Source organism: Megascapheus bottae, chromosome 12, assembly GCF_031878675.1.
Source record: "Megascapheus bottae isolate mThoBot1 chromosome 12, mThoBot2.hap1, whole genome shotgun sequence".
Taxonomy (NCBI): domain Eukaryota; kingdom Metazoa; phylum Chordata; class Mammalia; order Rodentia; family Geomyidae; genus Megascapheus; species Megascapheus bottae.
In genome coordinates, this window is record NC_143520.1 from 25,254,411 (window position 1) to 25,278,549 (window position 24,139).

Consider the following 24,139-nt stretch of genomic DNA (forward strand, 5'->3'; position numbering starts at 1 on the left):
GACTTGACAAATAGAATAACTAAAAATAAAAAGTTTCTGCACAAATAAAGACATAGCTACTAAAATAGAAAGACAGCCAACCAATTGGGAAAAGAAATTTACCAGCAATACATCAAAAGCCTAATATTCATTATATACTGGGTACTTAATCACCCCCAAACCCAACAAACCAATCACTTAAATGGGAAAGGGAACTAGAGTGACTTAGCAGAGGAAAAGATAAAAATGACAAAGAAACATTAAGAGAAAATGCTCATCATCCATGGTCATAAAGAAAATGCAAATGAAACAACCCTGAGATACCATCTTCTCCCAGTCTCAGACAACAATGAATGCTGGGCAGGGGGGTGCGTATAGAGAAAGAGAAATCCTATTGCACTGCTGGGAGGAATGTAAACTAGTATAACCACTCTGGAAAGCAATTTGGAATTTCCTCAAAAAAATAAAAGTAAGCCTTCCCTACAACCCAGCCATACCACTCTGAGGCATCTACACTGAGCATTATTTATAACTGAGGATATGATAAGGACACTTGAATGTTCATCACTGCACTATTCACAATAGCCAAGCAATGGAAACAACCCAGATCCCCACTACAGAAGAATGGATAAAAAAAAAATGAATGTAATAGAATTCTACATGGCCACCAGACAATATAAAATAATGGCATTCACTGGGAAGTGAAAGGATCTAGAGCAAATCATGTTGAGTTAGATAAGTAAGACCAAAGAAACATGGTCTCTTTGATATGTTGATGTTAGATACAAACAATACAAGAGCAATATTGAAATACTCAGGTACTCAAGATCATTGACATGAACTTAAAGATATAAATGTATCTATATAAACATATAAGTCAATGATGGGATATATATTCTATAGGCATATTGATCTCTATAGATCAATGTCTATGACCTACAAAGCCTCAGCTTAATTTTAATTATGTTCTTAAATTTATGTGCTGGTGATTGCATATAGTCTCCCTTCTAGAATACTTGTTTTTTTTAAACATGACATTTGAAATATGATGTAAAAAAATCAGTGTTAATAAAATCTTTTTTTTTTTTTTTTGGTGAGTCATGGGGCTTGAACTCTGGGCCTGAGTGTAGTCCCTGAGTGATTAAGCTCAAGGCTACCAACCTACCCCTTGAGACACATCAACACTTCTCTTTATCTAATTGGAGGTAAGAGTCTCAGAGCCGTTAGTGACTGAGCTGGCTTTGAACTCCGATCCTCAAAGCTCAGCCTCCTGAGTAGCTAGGATTATAGGCATGAGCCACCATGCCCAGCAGTAAAATCTTTTAATAATAAAAAAATTGTCCTCCCAGAATTGGAATCTGGATGTCCAAACTCAAGTATAAAGTCATAGGACCAGAATCTCTCCAAGAGTAGAACACTTCCTAACCAGTCATTGAATTTGCCATAAAGGAGCAGTTTTTTTTGTTGGCTTGAGAAACAGTGGGGAAAGAACATGACCACAGAGAAGTTAAGACTTAGGAAGTTTGACAAGCTTCCTATCAAAATGGATATCAAGAGCTGGGCATAGTGGCTTACACCTGTAATCCTAGCTACTCAGGAGGCTGAGAGCAGAGGATCACATTTCAAAGCCAGCTGAGGCACTAAAGACCATGAGACTCTTATCATTAATTAATCACTCAAAAAGGGGAAGTTGGGCTGTTGCTCAAGGGATAGGGTGGCAGCCTTGAGCTGAAGAGCTCAGGGACAATGACCAGGCCCAAAGTTCGAGCCCTATAACTCACACACTCACAAAGAAAAAGATATATTAACTAAACCTTGATCACATTGTCTAGCAACTGGGAAAGTAAGGTGAGATACATGCATACATTTTGAATTTGTATTATGATTATATGGCATACAAAAAATGAGCCTGGATTGGATGAAATCAGACAGAGTAACTTAGAAAACATGAAGAACTGATACACTGAATATCATTTCCTGTACTACAATGTTAAAAACTGGGGAAGAGAAGCTAAAGAAGAAACCTTCAAAGGAGGTAAGGGGGAAAAATGAGAGCGAAAACTAGAAAGGGAAATAGCTTCAATAGTGTTATATGGAGATGATAATAATGAACCATCTCAGATGTCTTTGATAAATAGCATAAAGACTGAAAGTTAGATTTAGCCATATGAGGCCCCAAACAATCTTCACAAAGACTTTTCTGATCACAGGTTATTGGAAAGACCTTGTTTGGAGAAATGTGCAGTAAATTAAGAGAACTAATATAAAGAAAACATAGGTACAAAATCTTAAATTCTCAATAGTTATATTTTAGATGAAGTGTTATCACACCGGATGTATTCTAAGTTTGGCATACAGTAGACTTTTAAAAGACAGAAGCTCTATTAGTGCTGAATATTAACAATAATGGACACGTCATCTTTCTAATTCAAAGAGGTCACCAATTTCCTTAGAAAAATTCTCACAAACAGTAATCTATTTTTAAGGTCTAGTTTATATCCAGTGTAATAAATAATTCAATAGGACTAGGTATGTTCAAAATAGATTAATAATAAATTATGAATTCACAGATTACTTAAAAAAAGAGAAAAACATACTAGAGCATACAGCAAAGAAAAGAGTTACAAAAAGGGGCCGGGAGTTTGGCCTAGTGGTTAAAGTGCTTGCCTAGCATGCACGGAGACCCGGGTTCAATTCCTTGGTACCACATATATAGAAAAAAAGCCGGAAATGGTGCTGAGGTTCAAGTGGTAGAGCTCTAGCCTTGAGAAAGTCCAAGGACAGCGCTCAAGCCCAGAGCTCAAGCCCAGGACTGGCAAAAAAAAAAAAAAAGAGTTACAAATGAAAAATTAATAATGATTTTAAACCTTTTATTTCCCATTTAAATACTAAGGAGATATTTTAAAAATATGATGTATTATACATAATAATATAAGTCAATGAATTTTGCTTTAAAGAATATTTAATAATTCCAGCAAATGTCCAAATTACAAATATAGACAATTAGAATAAGACAAAGTAAACTAGAATCTCAACTACAAATATAAACAAACCGAATGTAGCTGTAAGAATCTATATGTGAGCTGGGCGAGATGGCTCATGCCTGTAATCTTAGCTACTCAGGAAGCTGAGATCTAAGGATCAAGATTCAAAGCCTGCCCCAGCACAAAAGGACCTGAGACCTTTATCTCCAATTAACCCCTAGAAAATGGGAAGTGGGGCTGGACTCAAGGATAGGATGGTAGCCTTGAGCTGAAGAGCTCAGGGACAGTACCCAGGCTGAGTTAAAGCCCCATGACCCACCCACCCCCGAAAAAGAATCTATATGTGGTGGATTAGAGGCTTTGTGATTTCTTATATTCATCCACATGGAAAGATTGAAACCTGATAGTACAGAAAGAATATACATATGTATGTGTGTGCACATATATATATATATATGATATATATATCACACAGATAATCACATATTATATTTAAGTCATTTCTAATTTGAGTGATTTTTATATTTAAGTAATTTCTAAAAGGAATAAGCTTTTGCTTCTGGAGCAAATAACTTCAGCGAAATTGGAATTTTTTTCATGAATTCTTTCTTGTAGGGCTCCTTGTAATATTAATTTAGTTTATTTAAACCTCAAAAGATAGTGATGGGGCCAGGAATTTGGCCTAGTGGCAGAGTGATTGCTGAGCATACATGAATAACAAAAATTACAAAGACTTCACATTTTACATAGGAAAAAAAGTTTGATTATTCGAACATTAATGATAAAATTATTGCTTCCTGATCACGTGATCTGTACATTTCTTTCCTGTTACTAAGTTTCAGTTGTTCCCTCTCTCTCCCCTTACTGCCCTTGAGTTGCTTAGCTCATTTTCATGGATGTCTAGTGCAAATAATGGGCCCCACTGCTGCACTTTTTCACCTGCTTTCCTCTGATTCTGTGCCCTCCTCTCACTTTCCTGCAGATGTGCACATGTTTGCATCACGAAGCGGAAGAGAATCCAGACTCATCTAAAACAGGACAAATTAGGAAGAGGTCCACTATTGCCTTATCTTTGGGGGTATTTTATGCTATATATTATTTTATGTACATATGAAGGAGTGCTTGGGTATTATAATTTGGTGTTTTTCTCTTGACACTGTTCCCTTTTGGTTTCACTGTGTATTGGTCTTCAGTCCTGTTAACTTTGTACTTCGTTACATTTGAAATCTAACACATATCAGGGAGATTATGTGCCCTTTGTCTTTCTGATCCTGGCTTATCTGGCCCAATGTGATTTATTTTAATTCCATCCTTTTCCCTGTGAATTCCATTATATTATCATTTCTGATGGCTGTGCAGAATTTCATTGTATATAGGTACCATATATGTTTGATTCATTCATCTGTGGTAGGGAATCCAGCTTGTTTCCTTCACTTGGCTCTTGTGATTAGTGCAGTGATAAACATGGATGTGCAGGTGTCTGTCATATCCTGGTTCATGTTGCTCAGGGTAGATGCCTAGGAGTGGTACGACTGGATCTTAGGGAAAGTCTATGTTTAGTTTTTTTGAGAAACCTCCTGTTCCAGTTGTACTAGTTTATATTCCCACCAGCAGTGCAGCAGGATTTCTCCACATCCTTACTAGCACTCTCTATTGTCTGAATTCAGAATGTTGACCATTCTGACTGGGGAAAGGTGGTATCTCAAAGTTGTTTTGATTTGCATTTCCTTTATGGCCAGGGATGATGAACATTTGCACATGGATTTCTTTGCCATTTTCACCTCTTCTTCAGAGTAGTCTCCCTTTACCTCTTTTGCCCATTTAATGATTGGTTTCTTATTTTTTTTTCCTTTTTTCTTTGTTTTTTTTAAGGGAGGTGTTTTTGTGAGCTCCCTGCATATAATGGGTATTATGCCTTTGTTTATTGCTGGGAAATAACTTGTCCCAATTGGTTGACTGTCTTTCTATTTCAGTATCTATGTCTTTAGCTGTGCACAAACTGTATAGGTCATTTTTAATAATGTCTTTTTAGTATCAGTGTGGCATTGTTCATCTTTTGTTCTTCCATTTCAGTGCCCCCTCACCCTTCCAAAGACAGATAAACAAAAAGACAAAAGGAAATGAAAACAAAACAGCAATAAAGAGCAATAAAAAAAACCTCTTGTTTCCATTTTCTAGAGTTCATTTCAATAAATATTATTTTTCTTAGTCAGATAGAAAAACAACCACAGAAAAGAAATTTTCCAGTCAAGGATTTTGTAAATGGGATATAAAAAGAAGCACAAAAAGTATATTTGATTTAATCAAATTAATAATCTTTGCTCTTACAAAGACATAATGGAAAAATAACTAGCCAGAGATACTCCAATTCAAATGGGACAAAAGATGTAAATAATTCATAAAAGAAAACTGGCCAATGAAACACATAAAATATTTAGTATTTAATAGTTGTCAAATAATTCAGTTATAATTACAATAAAATACCAACAAAAGCTCACTAAGTTAGCTAAGGTTTAACATGTAGGCTATAAAATGTTAGCAATGATAAAGAATATCCAGAGCTTCCTTATGTTAAGAATGAAATAGAAAGCGGTCTAACAAGTTGGGAAAACAGACCAGCAGTATCTGACAAACTTGAGTATCCATTTAGGATACGACTCAGCACTTCTATTCCTTGGTATTTCCAGGAAAGCTGTAAACCATATGTCCATATATGTCCACACAAAGGCTTAAATATTTAGTAACTTTTATTCATAACAGTGATAAGATATTAAAATAAAAATAACTAAATATCCTCCAACAAGTGACCGAATAAATTGTAGTCCTTCCAAATGCTATGTTCTATTGTAGCTTCCAACTGTAGGAATGGAAACTTGATTTCCACTTTGCAATACTGGGAGCCAGAGCTTTGGGGAGAGATGCCCAGGTCATGAAGGAAGAATCCTTTTGAATGGATTAATATGGCTATAAGAAAGAAATGGGTTCTCTCTGTATTGCTCTTCCATTATATGAAGATAACAAAGGGGCCTGGTATCAAAAAGACAAAGTAATCTGTGTAGTGTGTTAGTCATAGAACCCTAACCTAATGCCTTCACTTGAACTTCCAAGTCATGAGAACTGTGTGAAATATATTTATTATACATTGTAAAATATTCTGTCTCCAGTATTGAGTTACATACTGCAAAACAGAGGAAAACATCATGCATAAATCAACTCTCAGCAATAGATCTGCTGGTACATGAAATGCTTTAACAAATTTCAAAAACAAAAGCAAGAGGAGCCACACACATAAGAAAGAATGTGCATGGTGTATTATTCTATTGGTTAAAGTTTCAAGAAGAGTCAAAACAACAGTTACAAAAAAATAGATCAGCAATGCTCTGTGTACAGTAATTTATTGCACAGAGGTTTCAGGTAATAGTTTTTGGTGGATGGGGTATTCATGATTTTGTGGTTAAATCTAGGATATATTTGTTAATACTTATTGCATTTCACTTACAATGGGAGCACTTCAACTTGTATCTCGATGTGGTTGAGTTTTAAATATTCCTTAAATATTTCCAAAGTTATATTGAGCTATACTTATAGAATACCCATTGGACCTATTCTGAAGTAGTTTTCTTGCTTTTTCACTTTATTTTACATTTTCCTTTTTGAGTCTTCATTTTTAATCTGCCAAGTTTACTTTTATACATTTATTTTTCTATCTGCTTATTATGGATGAATCAAATCTATTTTGAGCAGATATCTTTTTCAAAGTTTCCTAGAACAAAACTTTTCCTACATATTCATGCTCAGTCTTCTAAGCATTATTACTTCATAGAGCGCCAAGAGATAGTCTTCTATCTGTGCCTCTTTTTGAAATAGGGAGATCAGGTCTGGCCAGTGCCATCTTGGCCACATGGTGGATGGTAGAGTCTAGTATCTTGTCTTCATGGTGTGGGAAGGTGAAGCCCCTGCCTCCGTGGTGATAAGCATGCCTGAATCCCTGGAGACCAGGACAGGTACTTGGCTAATAGGTTACTAAACCTATCAGTCCAGTACCTGGTACTGGAAGTTTCCTGTAACCCTAATCTGACTCTATTTAGGCCCAGACCAGCTCAGGCACCAGCACGCCCTGTCCTGTGTCCCCATGTTCACGTCCTGTCTCCTGTATCCTGGCTCTTCTCTGGTCACCATGGCTTCCCGATTCAATTGTCCATTGGAGCTGAATTGGTCTGTTAGCATTGTTTTTCTTTTCTTTTTTTCTTTTTCTTTTGTTTTTCTCTGAACTTCATGGTATAGATTCCTAACAGTGTTAAGTGTATTTACTGGTCTTTGAGACTGGATTTTACCATGCAATTGTTAGCCATTTAATAAAGACTCTAAGATCTGACCTTCAAAAGTAGCTTCTTTCTCTACTCGCATTTCCACTCATAGCTGTACTGCAATGTCAAGGTGTAATAATTTTAACTAAGACTCTCTATATCATGTAAGGAATATTTCAAATGCAACAAAGAAGATGATAATAAAATAAGCAATCCCCATGTTAAACAATGGCCAGGTCTTGACTATAAATCAAATTGTATGGGCCAATAGGCATTTTTTAAATATATTTTTTATTGTAATTAATAGAAGGGTTACATGATGTTTGCCAGATAGGCATTTTTTTAATATTCAAACTTTGGGATAATATGTAACCTAAATAATTTTAAAGTTTACTTTAGACCTAATTATTTATTTCAAATATTTTTATTTATTTTTTTATATTTTTATTGTAATTAATAAAAGGGTTACATGATATTTGCCAGATAGAAGGTGCATTAATTCACATACATTGATACCCTTTCACATGTCTTGGTACCCATTACCCTTCCCCCCACCCACCACCCACCCCCCGTCTTGGTTTTCCCCCCTTCCCTATCAAATTTCAAATAACCAAATACAATTATATCCAATATATCAGATAACAAAGGGAGATACTGTAACAATATGAGATACCCAAGGGACAGCAAAAGAGCTGAGAGATAACATAGTACATTAAGGACAACAATCATTCGTTATATGGCTTTTGTTTCAATATCCTGGAGGTCCTTTCAATTAGCTTCATACTATATGGCCTTATGTATCAAGGTTTTGCTCTATTGCAGATCTCTGCTAGTAGAGCCCAAGGTTTCTAGTGATTATGACAAATGAGGGAAACCATTGAGCCTAAGTTTTAAAAAGCCAGTTTATTATTTTAAACTAGTTATACAAGGAGGTTAAAATTCAATGTCAGTTTATGAGAACAATGCATCTTGTACAATATCATCCCTGTCCATGTTTTTACCTATCCCTCCCAGGGCCACATACACATCCCCTCATTTTTTCTAGACTCATAGGATATACACTGAATATCATGATCTTTCATATTTTAAAGTCATGAGCATGAAATCTGTGGCAGATCACTCTAAGTGCAGGAACTGTCAATTGATGAGGGCAGCAATGACAAAACTAATAGCATTTCTTTTTTAGAGGGTTGTGTCTACTACAACAGAGTCCTTTGATGAAAGTGATTTCCAGTTGGTAGAAATTAGATGTGTTCATGCCCCTTTTAGTGGTGGGTTATTTTGTAGTTTAAAACCCAATCTATGGGCCCGGAGTTTGGCCTAGTAGTAGAGTGCTTGCCTAGCATGCACAAAGACCTAGGTTTGATTCCTCGGTACCACATATATAGAAAAAAAAATGCCAGAAGTGGTGCTGAGGCTCAAGTGGTAGAGCTCTAGCCTTGAGAAAGTACAAAAAAAAATCTAGGACTGGGAGTTTGGCCTAGTGGTTAAAGTGCTTGCCTAGCATGCACGAAGACCTGGGTTTGATTCCTAGGTTCCACATACATAGAAAAAAGCCGGAAATGGTGCTGAGGCTCAAGTGGTAGAGCTCTAGCCTTGAGAAAGTCCAAGGACAGTGTTCAGGCCCTGAGCTCAAGCCCAGGACTGGCAAAAAAAAAATCTATTAAGACATCTATACTATTTACAGAGTTGAAAATAAAGTCTCATCTTCAGGGACAGGCAGCATCTTCATGATATTTGGATCTTTATGTCCAATGTTGTCCTCTCGTAATAGCATAACATTTGTATGATGATATTTCATTTATATAAGTTGGAATTACTTTCTCTCCTGCTGACCATGAAAACAAGAACATGTCTTGTTTATCTTATCACCAACCCTGAAACAAATAAGTTCTCAGGTGTTTACTAAACCATAGGAATTTGCTTAATATGAAGCTAAAATGACTTTTAGTATTTAATGCTTTAGAGGTATAACTGACATAGAAAATTGCAAATTTTATAAATATATTCTGATGAATTTTGACTTAAGAATCTACTTTAAAAATATAGATTCAATTTTTTATTCATAATAAATTTTATGGAAAACAAATCTTTCTTTTATGTTTTGCAAAGAAATCAATTTAAACAGCAATGCTCCATTTTGGTTATTATATATTTTGATTTTAATTAATAAATAAAATCTAGTAGGTAAGTCCTACATAAAGACAGATTAAAATTTGTGGTAAAATTGTCTTATCTGGGTAATTGAATTCTCCTAAAGTTCAGGGAATGATCAATATCTACTTCCTTTCCCATAAACCCTCAGTGACTCTATCATCCCCAGAGAACACTTAAAACTCCTTCCCCTAACAGTTAAAGTCAATTAAAACCTACTTTGATATGTATTAATTTTTTTAAAGAAAAAAATACATTTATTGCCTTTGCATGAATAACAAATATATAGCTGCATTTATAGAGATGATAGATGACTACATCAGTTGTCAAATAAACCAGAACATCCCAGGTTCTTCAAGTTTTTACACTCTTCCATTTTTTTTTTTGCCAGTCCTGGGCTTGAGCTCAGGGCCTGAGCACTGTCCTTGGACTTTTCTCAAGGCTAGAGCTCTACCACTTGAGCCTCAGCACCACTTCCGGCTTTTTTCTATGTATGTGGTACCGAGGAATCGAACCCGGGTCTTCATGCATGTTAGGCAAGCACTTTAACCACTAGGCCAAACTCCCAGCCCACACTCTTCCATTTTTGTATTGGCAATTTATTTGGAAAAATAGTTGTTGAACTGTTAGACCACAGCTCAAACCTTTAAGCTACTCAATGATATTTCTAATCACACTCTCAAGATAAATAAATATGAAACATCACCAAGCTATTGGCTCATGAAGACTCTAATGTAGATACATTAATACTAATGTATCATGATTAGAAATATATGTATTAATTTTTATGAAAAGATTTTATTAACACTGCTTTTTTAATTCCATATATTTTTTTCATATATTTTTATTGTAATTAATAGAAGGGTTACATTATATTCACCAGATAGAAGGTGCATTACTTCACATACATTGATACCATTTCTCATGTCTTGGTCTCCATTTCCCTCCTCCCACCCCTGCCCCTCATCTTGTTTCCCCCCCTTCCCTATCCAATTTCAAATAACCAAATACACATATATACGATATGTCAGATAACAAGGTGAATTACTTTAACTATATGTGATAACCAAGGGACAGCAAAAGAGATGACATAGTACATTAAGGACAACAATAATTCATTATATGGCTTTTGTTTCTATATCTTGGATTTCATTTCATTTAGAAACACTGAATTTTTACATCATATTTCAAATGTCATGTTTAACAAAAACAAGTATTCAAGAAGAGAGACTCTATATGCAATCACCAGCATATAAATTTAAGAACATAATTAAAATTAAGCAGAGTCTCTGTAGGTTATAGATACATATTGATTTATGTTCATTATGATCATTATATCTACAGATCATTATGTCTATAGAGTCTATATCCCATCATAAATTTTATGTCTATGTAGTTATAGATATATCTCCAAAATCACATCAATGATCTTGAATACCTAAGTATTGAGTCATTGCTCTTGTATTGTTTGGATCTAACATTCACATATCAAGGAGACCATGCACCTTTCGTTCCTTTGGCTGTGGCTTATCTCATTCAACATGAATTCCTTCCATTCATTTCCCAGAGATTTCTATTGTTTTATCTTGTCTGGTGGCTATGTAGAATTCCATTTGTACATAGGTACCATATTTTTTTGTATTCATTCATCTGTAGTGGGGCATCTGGGTTGTTTTCATGGTTTGGGTCTTGTGAATAGTACAGTGGTGAACATTATTGTGCAGGTGTTCTTATAATATCCTGGATTATGATGCGCAGGGTAGATGCATAAGAGTGGTATGGCTGGATTGTAGGGAAGGCCTATTTTTAGTTTTATTGAGGAACCATGAAACTGACTTCCAGAGTGGTTGTGCTAGTTTACATTTCCACCAGTAGTGCAGTAGGGTTCCTCTTTCTTCACATCCCTCTCAACCCCCAGCATTTTTTGTTGTCTGAGTTCAGAATATTGGCCATTCTGATTGGAGTAAGCAGTATATTAAGATTGTTTTGTTTTGTTTTGTTTGCATTTCCTTTATGACCATGGATGATGAGCATTTTCTCATGTATTTCTTTGCCATTTTACCTCTTTTTTGATAGGTCTCTGTTTAGGTCCCTTGCCCATTTAGTGATTGGTTTGTTGGGATTTGGGGGACCTAAATCTAGAAATTGTCTTTTATGACTGCTTCTGTTTGAATACCTGACTTAGTAATTTATTACATACTTGTCTTTGAAATGAGAATGATTCTTTTCTGTCACTTGGTTTCCTCCTATGATTCCCCTCTCTCCTGAAATTCATGAAACTGCATAATAATTATCTCAAGACCTCTTAATTCTCACATCAGTTAATGTGGTATCTCTTCCAGCCAGTATCACTTTCTATTTTGTAAAGAAATTATTTATGTCACAACAAGACAGTGTGATTCTTGAAGGCAAATATTCAATGTGATCCGACTGAAAATTCCAGAAAACCTATCCTAGCACATTTGAATAATAAATAAAATATCAACAACAATTACTCCTTTATTCTTAGAGAATAGCTACTTAAGTACTGTTTTTAAATTTTAATAATCTTTTCAAAGATTCAAAAGTGTGCTTCCAGAGGTTACTGCTTTTTATCAGTATTCTGCAGAGATTCCATAAATGAAAAATTCCTAATATCAATATAAAACAATGTAGGCCTAGCAGAAATATTTTTCTCTTATATTATGTTAAATGTAACTTGTTTTTACATTTTTACATTCAGTGGCCATCTCTGTTAAAGCTCTCCACCATATCTTCATTCATATGAATGTTTTACAGATAGTGTGTAAACTGCATTGCTTATAGTGAAAGGCTTGCCATATTCCAGTAGCTCAAAGCATAGGGACTCAAAAGTTTAAAAAACAAGCTGTGAATATTTTCATTCCTCTTAACTGTGATTTAGAAAATCTTAATCAACTTTCTGTATCTCAAGTTCTTGTTCTAAGAGAGTATAATAATAGTACTTTATGCCACTTTGAAAATTATTTGAAGTGATCTGAGTATAATGTGCTCAACACAGTAAATATAATATTTCATCTTTAGAATTTATTTACTTATTTGTGAGTCATGGGGTTTGAACTCTGGGCCTGGTAGCTGTCCCTGGGCTCTTGAGCTCTACCCCTTAAGTCACAGAACCACTTCCAATTTTCTGATAGTAAATTAGAGATAAGTGTCTCACAGGACTTCAGAGCCTGGGCTGGCTTTGAACTGAGATCTTCAGATCTCAGCCTCCTGAGTAGCTAGAGTTATGGGCGTGAGGCACATGAAATTTCTGTGGCTCAATGGACTGGCAGAGGGATCAGAGTAAATTAAAGGTACAGTATGAGAGATCAGAATAATATCAAATATGAGGCCAAAATGTTATATGGCCTGTTTTAAACATAAGTGATATAAAATTTATAGAAAATTATCATAGATATATGACATTAATTTGATTTGATCCAGCATGTGTGATTTATTTCATATTATCACAAGGAAGTTCCAGTGGTCATCATCATCTATATAAGCAATTATAATACTGACATTTTTTGGTGTCGTTTTTGTTTGTTGCTGTACTATAAATCAGATACAAATCCAGCCAGGAGAAAATAGAGAAGCCACTTTTTTTGTGTGTGTGTTTTTTTGTTTGTTTTGTTTTGTTTGATATTTTTTATTGTAATTAATAAAAGGGTTACATGATATTTGCCAGATAGAAGTGCATTAATCCACATACATTGATACCATTTTACATGTCTTGGTCCCCATTACTGTCTTCCCCAATCCCCATCTTGTTTTCCCCCTTCCCTATCCAATTTCAACTAACCAAATACAATTTTTTTTTTGCCAGTCATGGGCTTGAGCTCAGGGCCTGAGCACTGTCCTTGGACTTTCTCAAGGCTAGAGTTCTACCACTTGAGCCTCAGCACCACTTCTGGCTTTTTTCTATGTATGTGGTACCAAGGAATCGAACTCGGGTCTTCATGCATGCTAGGCAAGCACTTTAACCACTAGGCCAAACTCCTGGCCCTCAAATACAATTATATCCAATATATCAGATAACAAAGTGAGATACTGTAACAATATGAGATAACCAAGGGACAGCAAAAGAGCTGAGAGACAACATAGTACCTTAAGTACAACAATCATTCATTATATGGGTTTTGTTTCTATATCCTAGAGGTTCTTTCAATTAGCGTCATACTATATGGCCTTCTGTATCAAGGTTTTGCTCTATTGCAAATTTCTGCTAGGAGAGCCCAAGGTTTCTAGTGATTGTGACAAATGAGGGAAACCATTGAGCCTAAGTTCTTTTGAGTCTGGCTTACTTCACTTAATATGATTTTTTCTAAGTCTTTCCATTTACTAACAAATGGGGCGATGTCATTCTTTCTGACAGCAGCATAGTATTCCATTGTGTACAAATACCACATCTTGTTGATCCATTCATCAACTGAGGGACATCTAGATTGGTTCCAGAGAAGCCACTTTTTGAAAGGTTAAATTTTGGAATTCTTATTAAAAGTGCAATAACTGAAGGTGGACTCTTGTCTCAAAGATCTGCAGCAAGCAAATATGTGTAACACCATTAGGAAACAGAGCCATGAAAGCCAGAGAGGAAAGAACAAAAGCAATACCAACAAACCATGTAGACCCATGGACTAGGAGACAGGACATGAGCATACAGGAAACACATGGCATGGTGTAATGATGCCTGAGCTGGTCCCACCTGAATATTAGTAAGTCAGGGGGCAGGGTCACAGGAAACTCAAGTCCCAGGCACTGGACTACATAAAGAGTGAAGCCATAAGTAAAAATGTGTGAGAAGTAATGCACCTACTATCTGGTAAATATAACTGTAATCCCTCTATACATTACCCTGACAATAAAAAATTAAAAAATAACTATAAGAAAATATATGGAAAATTCTAATAAGAAAGTAAATTGAAAAAAAAAGAGTGAAGTCATATATGTGGGGTGTGTGTGTGTGTGTGTGTGTGTGTGTGTGTATGTGTGTGTGTGTGTGCTACTGCTTGAACACAGGGCCTGGTGCTATCCCGGAGCTTAAATCACAGCTCCACTTCTGGCTTTTTAGTAGTTAATTGGATATGAGTCTTAGGGGCCTTCCCTATCCCAGCTGGCTTCAAATTGCAATCCTCAGATCTCAGTCTCCTGAGTAGCTAGGATTACAGGTATGAGGCACCAATGCCAGGCTCACTGTAAATATATATTTTTAAATAGGGAAAATTTTCTGTTTCTTATAAAACTAATTCACTACGTTTTAGCTTATCCTCACAAGAATTCTTCATTGAATTACTTAACAGAGATCTTACAAACTCAATGAACACTGGTTACTTAATTAATTAGTACATGTGTGTGAGAAGACTATTCAGAAAGCAACTAAGTAAACAGGAATCCAGGGGAATAAAACACTTGTTTCCCTAGATTGATGGAAGGGAACAGAATGTTTCCACAGCAGGACCAAGGAAAACATGAAAGTACTGAACTGAGAACATAGATCAACAATGCTACACATTGTCTTGATGTCTTCAAAGGTGAAGATGCATCTGGAATGTGTAAAGGACAAAAGTAGACAAGACTAACTTACAGAACCTGAAAATATACAAGGTGATGATTGTTTTCCAAAGATCTTTAAGAAGAATGATCCCTGGTAAATATTTTCTTGGCCAAAGTTTACACATCTTACGTCTCAGAAGATTTTGGATGATCTAAGTATTTCAAAGAGTGAAGAAAAAGTTATTTTGAGCTTTCAGAGAATGTACTTCAACATGGGTACCAAATTGAATTTGAATCCATTGCAAACTAGATTTTCTTAATGGCAAGTATCTGACTGAACTTAGAACTACCAAATCCTGTATATTAGCTGTTAAAATTCTGGAAGGTTCCCTTAGGTACATTCTGCCTCAACTTCCACATGTAGAAATTAAAATAATGCAGATTTTTCTCACAGATTATTTTAGATGAATCAAACTGGTTGACATTTATAGATATTCTAAAATATTACATACCGATTGTGGTGCTATTGATATTATTGACTAATACAATTACTGTTTTTTTTAAATACTAGAGAGAAAATTTTAATTTCTATTTTTTCCTTTTTTCAGAAGTAAATTTAATTTCCTATTAAGTATGTTCAACATGTAGTATAAAGTAAGGAAATTACAATAGAGTTGACTCTCCATGTCTGTGGTTATGCATCTATGGGTTCAAATAATCGCAGATATAAAATACTCAGAAATAAATTACCTCTCAAATGAAGATTCACAGATACTTTTTTTGTCATAATTCCCTAAAAATAGTGTAACAATCATTTACATAATGTTTTTATTATGTCAGATATTGTAAGCAATATAGGGATGATTTAAAATACACAGGAAGATGTATGTGGGTTACACACTTATAGTATCCTATTTCATAATAGGGATTTGCACTTGTGATGACTTTGGTATTCAACGAGTGGGATGATCCTGGAATCACTCCCCCACAAATTCTAAGTGAAGACTGTGTACCCCCGTCTACCCTTCCTAATGTCTCAACATGGTTTCTACACAGATGTCTTCCTATTGATCACTTCTATATTATCATGTCTCATCTCAAACTACATATTATCTAGGTACTGATTAAAAGCTAGACACAAATATAGTTTGTTTTCCATTATTTTCCTGAAAGAAAAGAAAACTACACTTGTTTAATTGGGAAGTAGCATTAGCTTTACAGGTAAATCATGATTTGTATTCATTTAAGGATACGTGGACCATGTGAGGCTCAGAGAAACTGATTCCCTTCCTAGAGCAAAATGGCCTTTAGAAGCGAGCCTAAGACTAAGATCCATCTGGGCAGAGTATCCATGTAAACCCACCACATACTCTCAGATGGCCACCAAACTATTTGCAGGTGCATCAGAGCACTATTTGCCTACCAAAATTCTTTCAAATAGCCATTCTAACTCTTCCAACTTGGGAGTAAAACCACTTAGTATTCTATGATAGTCAGAAGCTATACCCTTAAGTGTGCTTTACTTTTAAGAGTCAGTAGATGGCACAGAGGAGCTTACAGGTTCCCATAACGTGTATTTTCCCAACTTCCACAAAATGAAAGAAGAGATATGTCTGCAACTCATGTGATTCTAATGCTAGCACAGGTCCAACAGCTTCCACAAACTTCCTGTAACCATCTATTTTTATAATGTCATTCAGTAATTGATGTATAAATGATCATGCTGATTCAGTACCAAACGTCTAATTAAGTTCTAATTCTACATAAAAAAAACACAAAATGAAAAATATTTCTGAATAAAATGACCAGATAATTGTTTTATTTAGAATGATGGTTGAAGCTTAATAATGTCATCAATTTCTGAAAAAATACTACAATGTGTTGCCTAACATGTAAAATAAAGCACCCATCCTATTCAAATAATTACCTGCTAGCCTGATTCCTGTCTCCCAAGACTGCAGTATAGAGTGTTCTGTAAGAAACATATAACCTGATATTGATAATTCTCCTTTCTATGTGTCTTCTGGTCCTTATTATGCACCTAGCTTCTGCTGTTACAGCTCTTTACCTGCACCTGTTCCTTCCCATTGCTACTAATTGGCTCCGAGCATGTCTCTCTTCCTATACCAGACACATGCTGTGCTGGCCCAGCCCCCAACAAGTATGCTGCAAAATGGGGTTCTTCCTCAGTCCAAGCTCTAGATTATTTTTTCCATATATTTTTTATTGTAATTAATAGAAGGGCTACATTCCATTCGCCAGATGGAAGGTGCATTACTGCACATACATTCGCATCACATACAAGCTCTAGATTATATTTACACTGATCCTCACATAACATAAATTTGAATCTGCTTCATCTTGTTTTTAAACTTGTTCACTGGCTTATCAGTATTTTAAATTCATTCAATGCCACATGTGTTCCTACAGTTATTTAAAAAAAAATAACAGAAGCCTCAAATCCATTCTCAATACAAACATATCCAGTCAAAATTTTCACAAGGGGTGGTGCCAGTGGCTCACACCTGTAATCCTAGCTACTCAGGAGGCTGAGATCTGAGGCCTACAGTTCAAAGACAGCCTTCTCAGGAAAGTCTATGAGATACTTATTTCCAATTAACCATCAAAAAGCAAGAAATAGAGCTGTATCTCAGATGTTGAGGGCTAGCTCTGAGCAAAAAACAAAAACAAAAACAAGATAAGAACTAAGTCCTGTGTTCAAGCCTGAGGAATGGCACACACACACACACACACACACACACACACACACACACAGTTTCATCAGAATATAATTCTCCTGTCTCCTCCGAGCATAAAGGGCAGAAGTATATGCATAACTAGTCTCCTTCATAATTTTATTAAACATTCTTTAACATATATATTTATATTTCAGTTACTTTTAGTTTTACAATTTTGAATTTGTAAGCTAAACTTTTATAAACTAAATTTATTTTTACACATAATTTCTACCTTTAAATTATTGTTGTATTGCCAAGTATAAAAGTTTCTGAAGTTTATTCATTTTAAATAGCATATATTACATGCAATGTCTATTGATAATATTTTGTTTCATGTTGTAGCTATAGGTAATTTTCAACATTTTATTTGTTTTAGTACTAAGACTTGAAATTGGGGCCCAGGCAATTTCCTTGAGCTTTAAGTGCTCATAGTCGGCTCTGTACTACTTGAGCCACGGCTTAACATCTATCTTTTTCTTGGTCTGTTGTGGATAAGAGTCTCGTGAGCTTTCCTGCCTGACATGGCTTTAAACTGTGATCCTCAGCCTCCTAAATATGTGAGATTACAGGTGTAAGCCCCAGCACTTAGCTAATTTTAAACTTCACTGTTATGCTATGAACAAGCTATAAATGGAAGAAATATTTGGGTATATGACTGAAAACTGAGTCATAGCAGAATACTGTAGTTTAGAGATAATCTTAAATTGTTATTGGTGCTAACACAAAAAGATAGAATTGCATCTGATTTGACAATAGGTATTACTAATTGTTGTTAACCAAGTGGATATAAACTACATGTAGCCTGGCATGCTTTTCCCTGACTATGATGGAGTTCAGTTCCCATATTTCTCTTCTTAACTATATTGTATGCTCTATTTCTTATGTTCCACTGTGTTATTTGAGCTTTTTAAAAAGTAATAATAGTAGATTTGTATTTATAGCCATCTATGTATTTATACACACACACACAAACACATACACACACACATATATATAGTATACATGTTAAATACATATGAGAAATATAACTTGTAGCTTCTCTTTTTACTTTTTATAAAGACAAATTAAAATGAACTTTTCCAACTTTAGTATAGTCACTGATTGTTTTTTGTGGTCAATGATTAGTCTTTTGTTCTGTATTATTCAGAAGTTCAATATCATATATATAGTTGCCTATTTTTCCTTTTTTGTATAGTTTTATTTATGTTTTTAAACGTAGGCCCATAATACACCCAATGTATATGCCACCTAGTAACAAGACTTACCCATCTTCTTCCATATGGAGACAAGGCACATTTTATCCTCAGTTCATTCACTGAGCAGCCATTCTTTTTTCCATTGATCCTCTGTTCCTCCATGTCATGTACTGAATGTTCAAAAAGTGTGAACCTAGTCTAATATCTAACTCTATTCCTTGGGATAATTTGTCCAATTTGTTGTCTTTGTGCTAATAATAGTCTTAATTACTCTTGATTTTAAAGCATTTCATTTCAATAGTTACAATTCTACCCTGTTGTTTTCTTATTTCGAAGTATTCTAAGAGATGCTTTGGGAATATTTCTTATTCCACTAAAATTTTAGCATTTCCATTGTAGTTATTTCCAATCCTATTTCATAGATATCAACTTCCACATGACCACACATCTGTGGTCATATTCCTAAAAGTTTCCTCCTTTAAGAGTATCTTTCTTACTCATCCATTAGGATGTTGAATATATAGCATTCATTTCTAACTTCATATTTTATGTATTTATTTTTAACTAAATATGTATCAACAATGGAGAGAGTATGTGATGGTGTAGCATGTTATGATATTGCCTATTGAGAGCTTTCTTTAAGCACACTCTACAATGTTTAACAAAGCAGTGATGTCACTTGACAAACATGTCCCTTTGTTAAGTGACACACAAGTATGCATGTGTATATGTATAAATTTTTATAGCCATGTGTCTATATACACACAAACAGAAACTTGGAGAAGGAAAGGTTTACTTATTATTGCCTATAATGAGTCTTTTCTTCATATATTTTTATTGTAATTAATGGAAAGGTTACATTATATTCACCAGATGGAAGGTGCATTACTTCACATACATTGATACCCTTTCTCATGTCTTGGTCCCCATTTCCCTCCCCCCACCTACACCCTTCATCTTGTTTTCCCCCCTTCCCTGTCCTATTTCAAATAACCAAATAAGCATATATGCAATACATGAGATAAGGTAAAATACTGTAACAATATGAGATAACCAAGGGAGAGCAAAAGAGATGAGAGATAACATAGTACATTAAGGACAACAATCACTCATTATATAGATTTGTTTCTATATCCTAGAGTCCTTTCATTTAGTGTCATACTATATGGTCTTATGTATCTAGGTTTTACTCTATTGTAAATCTTTGCTAGGAGAACCCAATGTTTCTACTGATTATAACAAATGAGGGAAACCTATAATGAGTCTTTTTAAATCCAAACCAGTAGAATTCTCCTATCCACAGAAGTAACGCATTCAGCACTTAATAATAATTGATGAATAAAGAATGGAGATACGTTGAGATTAGTTTATATTCCATAGCAGCATTGAATACTTAAAAACTAAACACTGAGCAATATAGAGATCCTAAAATCTTAGGCAGTTAAGCCCTAAAGATTCAATTTCTTTAGACCAATGTTCTGTCTATTTTTGGTGTATGTATCTACATTTGACTCACAGCCTCATGCTGCATTCTACCATGTTAATTATACCTATAACCAGTCTTTTTGTTGGTGTTTGGCTTATATTTTCTGGTAATAGGGCTTAAATTTGAGGCTTGGAAGCTGTCTCTGAACATTTAACATTCAAGACTACTACTCTAATACATGAGTCACAATGCCATTTCAGGTTTCCTAGTGCTTAACTGGAGATAAGAGATTCACAGATTTACCTGTGCTAGCTTTGAACCATCATCCTCAAATCTCAGCCACCTAAGTAACTAGGATTTTAGGCATGAGCAATCAGTGCTTGGGTTTGCTGGTTATTTTAGAGATGGACTCTCATGGGCTTTTGTCTAACTGGCTTTAAATTGTAATCATTTAAATATCAGCACCTTGATTAGCTAGGATTACAAATATGAGCCATCAATGCTCAGCTCCAAAGGACCACCTCTGATGTAATGAGAAAAACTTTCAGTCAAATGTGCCCTCCACTGCATCATCCACTTATAAATAATCTATTTTAGATATGCAGCAAAACATTTCTACAGCAATATTCTGAAATAATAAGTGACAATACAAAATGAAATGACAATCACTATTGTATTTTTCTATTTCCACATTGCAGAAGACTAGGTGTTGGTGTGTCTTTCACTCTCAAGTTCTTATGTTGCACTGCTTAATATCTAGGTAGTTCATTTGCTAGGATGGGGGTGCCACCATGAGGTGATTAGGTCATGAAGATAGAGTTCAGAAATGGTATTAGTACCCTTATAAAAATTCCCTAGAAGACTGGAATACAGCTCAGTGATTGAACATCTGTCTAGCACATAAAGTCTTTGGTCCAATTTCCTGCATGCAAAAAAGGAACAAATTCTCTACAGACATTCCTCACCTCTCACCCTTGTGAATTACTGAGAAAATAGACTTTTGTAACCAAATTCCCTTCCGGATATTATGATGTCTACAGTGCCTTAGTGTGGGACTACCCAGCATCCGAAACTAGGAAAAATAATTTCCTATTATTATTTTCCTAAACAAGCTATCCTGTCCACATTGTTTGCAGGAGTCTATGTATACTTTTTGTAATACAATAAGTCTTACCAATAAAGGAAACATAGTTTAATTTTATAATTGTAGTACTAGGAAAATACATTTGACTTGCATCATTAAATTTCACATTTGGGGATTAAGACTGAGCATTAAAGTTCTAAATGAGGAAAACTACATTTTAGGTGCTGGTGGAAAAGACTGTCATAGCTTTGCTGAATCTGGGTATAGCATGTTTTGTTACCAATCTAGATGGATGACTCCATTTAGTAGATGAGAAACTGATCATTGAACACGGATGTTATACACTAAAACATATTTCCACTTTTAGCCAAGCTGCAACTCAACTGATTCCAGAAATGAAGAAAGTTGATTTATTCTGGATTTTCACCAAAGATCAGAAATCAATCTCAAGTTCATTCATCAAAAATTGATGGGCTCATGCAGTTCTATTACTTGAATAATTGTAGATTAAAGGTATAAAATGCATATAAGGTATACAAACTGTGGGAAAAAAGTAAGTAAAACTTACATAAAAAGTAAGTCACATGGGCCGGGAGTTTGGCCTAGTGGTAGAGTGCTTGCCTAGTATTCACCAAGACCCAGGTTCAATTCCTTGGTACCACATACATAGAAAAAAGCCAGAAGTGGTGCTGAGTCTCAGATGGAAGAGCTCTAGCCTTGAGAAAGTCCAAGGACAGTGCTCAGGCCCTGAGTTCAAGACCAGGACTTGCAAAAAAAAAAAAGTAAGTCACTACCCAAATACTTTCTCTGAATTGTTTCTAAACACTATTTTGGTAATGGATACTGACTCATATAATTAATCCCAGACACATAGGAGATGGTGATAAGGAGGATGGTGGTTGAAAACCAACATAGGAAAAATGTTAACAAAATAAGCCAGTTGTGATGGCATGCACCTATGAATTCACCTAACATGGAAACAATGAATGAATAGTCACCTATTGGGTCACGTGGCATAATTTCAAACTCAGAAAAGAATATATGTATGGTTCAGGTGATGCAGCCTAACAAATGCGAAGTCATCAGATCAAAATAGAGTATCAGAGCTAAATAACACATAAAATTTTAAAAAATCATGAAATTGTTAGACCCGTTTTGAAAATAAAGTTACACAGCATTTCCCTGGCTGAACAAGAGCAAGCTATCCAAAATACTACTTTTTTTCACCAGTCCTGGGGCTTTAACTTATGGCCTGAGCAAGGTCTTGGGCTTTCTCAAGGTTACTGCTCTACCACTTGAGCCACAGCACCACTTCCTGCTTTTTCTATGTATGTGGTACCGAGGAATCAACCCGGGTCTTTGTGTATGTTAGGCAAGCACTCTACCACTAGGCCAAACTCCCAGGCCAAAATACTATTTTTAAAAACAACTCTACTTGCAGAGATTTGCAATAGAGCAAATCCTTGATACATAAGGCCATATAGTATGAAGCTAATTGAAAGGACCTCCAGGATATTGAAACAAAAGCCATATAATGAATGATTGTTGTCCTTAGTGTACTATGTTATCTCTCATCTCTTTTGTTGTCCCTTGGTTATAGCATATTGTTACAGTATCTCACTTTGTTATCTGATATATTGGATATATTTATATTTGGTTATTTGAAATTGGATAGGGAAGGGGAGAAAACAAGGATGAGGGGTGGGGAGGAGGGTAATGGGGACCAAGACATGTGAAACGGTATCAATGTATATGAATTAATGCACCTTCTATATGGCAAATATCATGTAACCCTTTTATTAATTACAATAAAAATATTTTTTTAAAAAACAACTAACTTTTAGATATATTCTTACATGTTTCCTTAAGTCATATAATACAACTTTAATGAAATTTATTAGAGTTCTGACAAAAAACATGTCAAAATATCTGTAACATGAAAAGAATATTACAGCCAGGCACCAATCATTGTCTCCTATACCCCTAACTACTCAGGAGGTTTAGATTTGAGTCTGTGGGCTCAAAGCCAGCCAAGGCAGGAAGCCTATGACTGCAGTTCAAAGACAACCCCAGAAGAAAAGTCATGAGACTCTCATCCCCAATTTACCACCAAAAAGCCAGAAGTGGAGCTATGGCTCAGGTGTTAGAGGGCTACCCTTGAGCCAAAAGATTCATAGACTGCATTCAGACCCTGCTTTCAAGTCCAAGAACTAACCCAAGCATGAGTGTGCGTGCACGTGCGTGTGTACACATACACACACACACACACACTTAATAATAACTTATTAAATGACCTCTCAACTCATAATATAGGTCAATACAGGCTCACTTTTCAGAAAGGTATTAACATTTCAACCAGAATCTTTTGTTTTAAACGTACACAGATAAATGCAGAAAACTTGCAACAAGCAGAGACTCTGTCACTTCAATGATAATAAAACTAATTTTGAGTACCCGTGAGATGTTTAGAAATCCATTGATAAAAATATTTGAAAAATCAAAATACATTTTGGATCTCAATGTCAATCAAAAGGGAAGCATAGAGAAAATTATTTGGAATCATTTTTGAGAAAATGAGTCTCTATGCCTTTACTCGGTAAATCACCATTATTATGTTTCCTTAGAATTCACTTTTTCCTAGACATTTAAAGCAGCCCTAAGGGAAAGAATTACTGACACAGAATGACTGTATAGTACATTTAAAATTGTACTTTTGTTCTTAACACATTGCTAACAGTGGCCTTCAGCTTGAATCCAGTCTCAAATATGAATATATAG

General features: G+C 35.2%; 1 protein-coding gene across 3 annotated transcripts in view; it reads right to left on the reverse strand.

The window, feature by feature from the left end:
* Positions 1–24,139, reverse strand: part of Galnt13 (polypeptide N-acetylgalactosaminyltransferase 13) — a 497,787-nt gene that overhangs the window by 403,574 nt on the left and 70,074 nt on the right. The window lies entirely within an intron of this gene.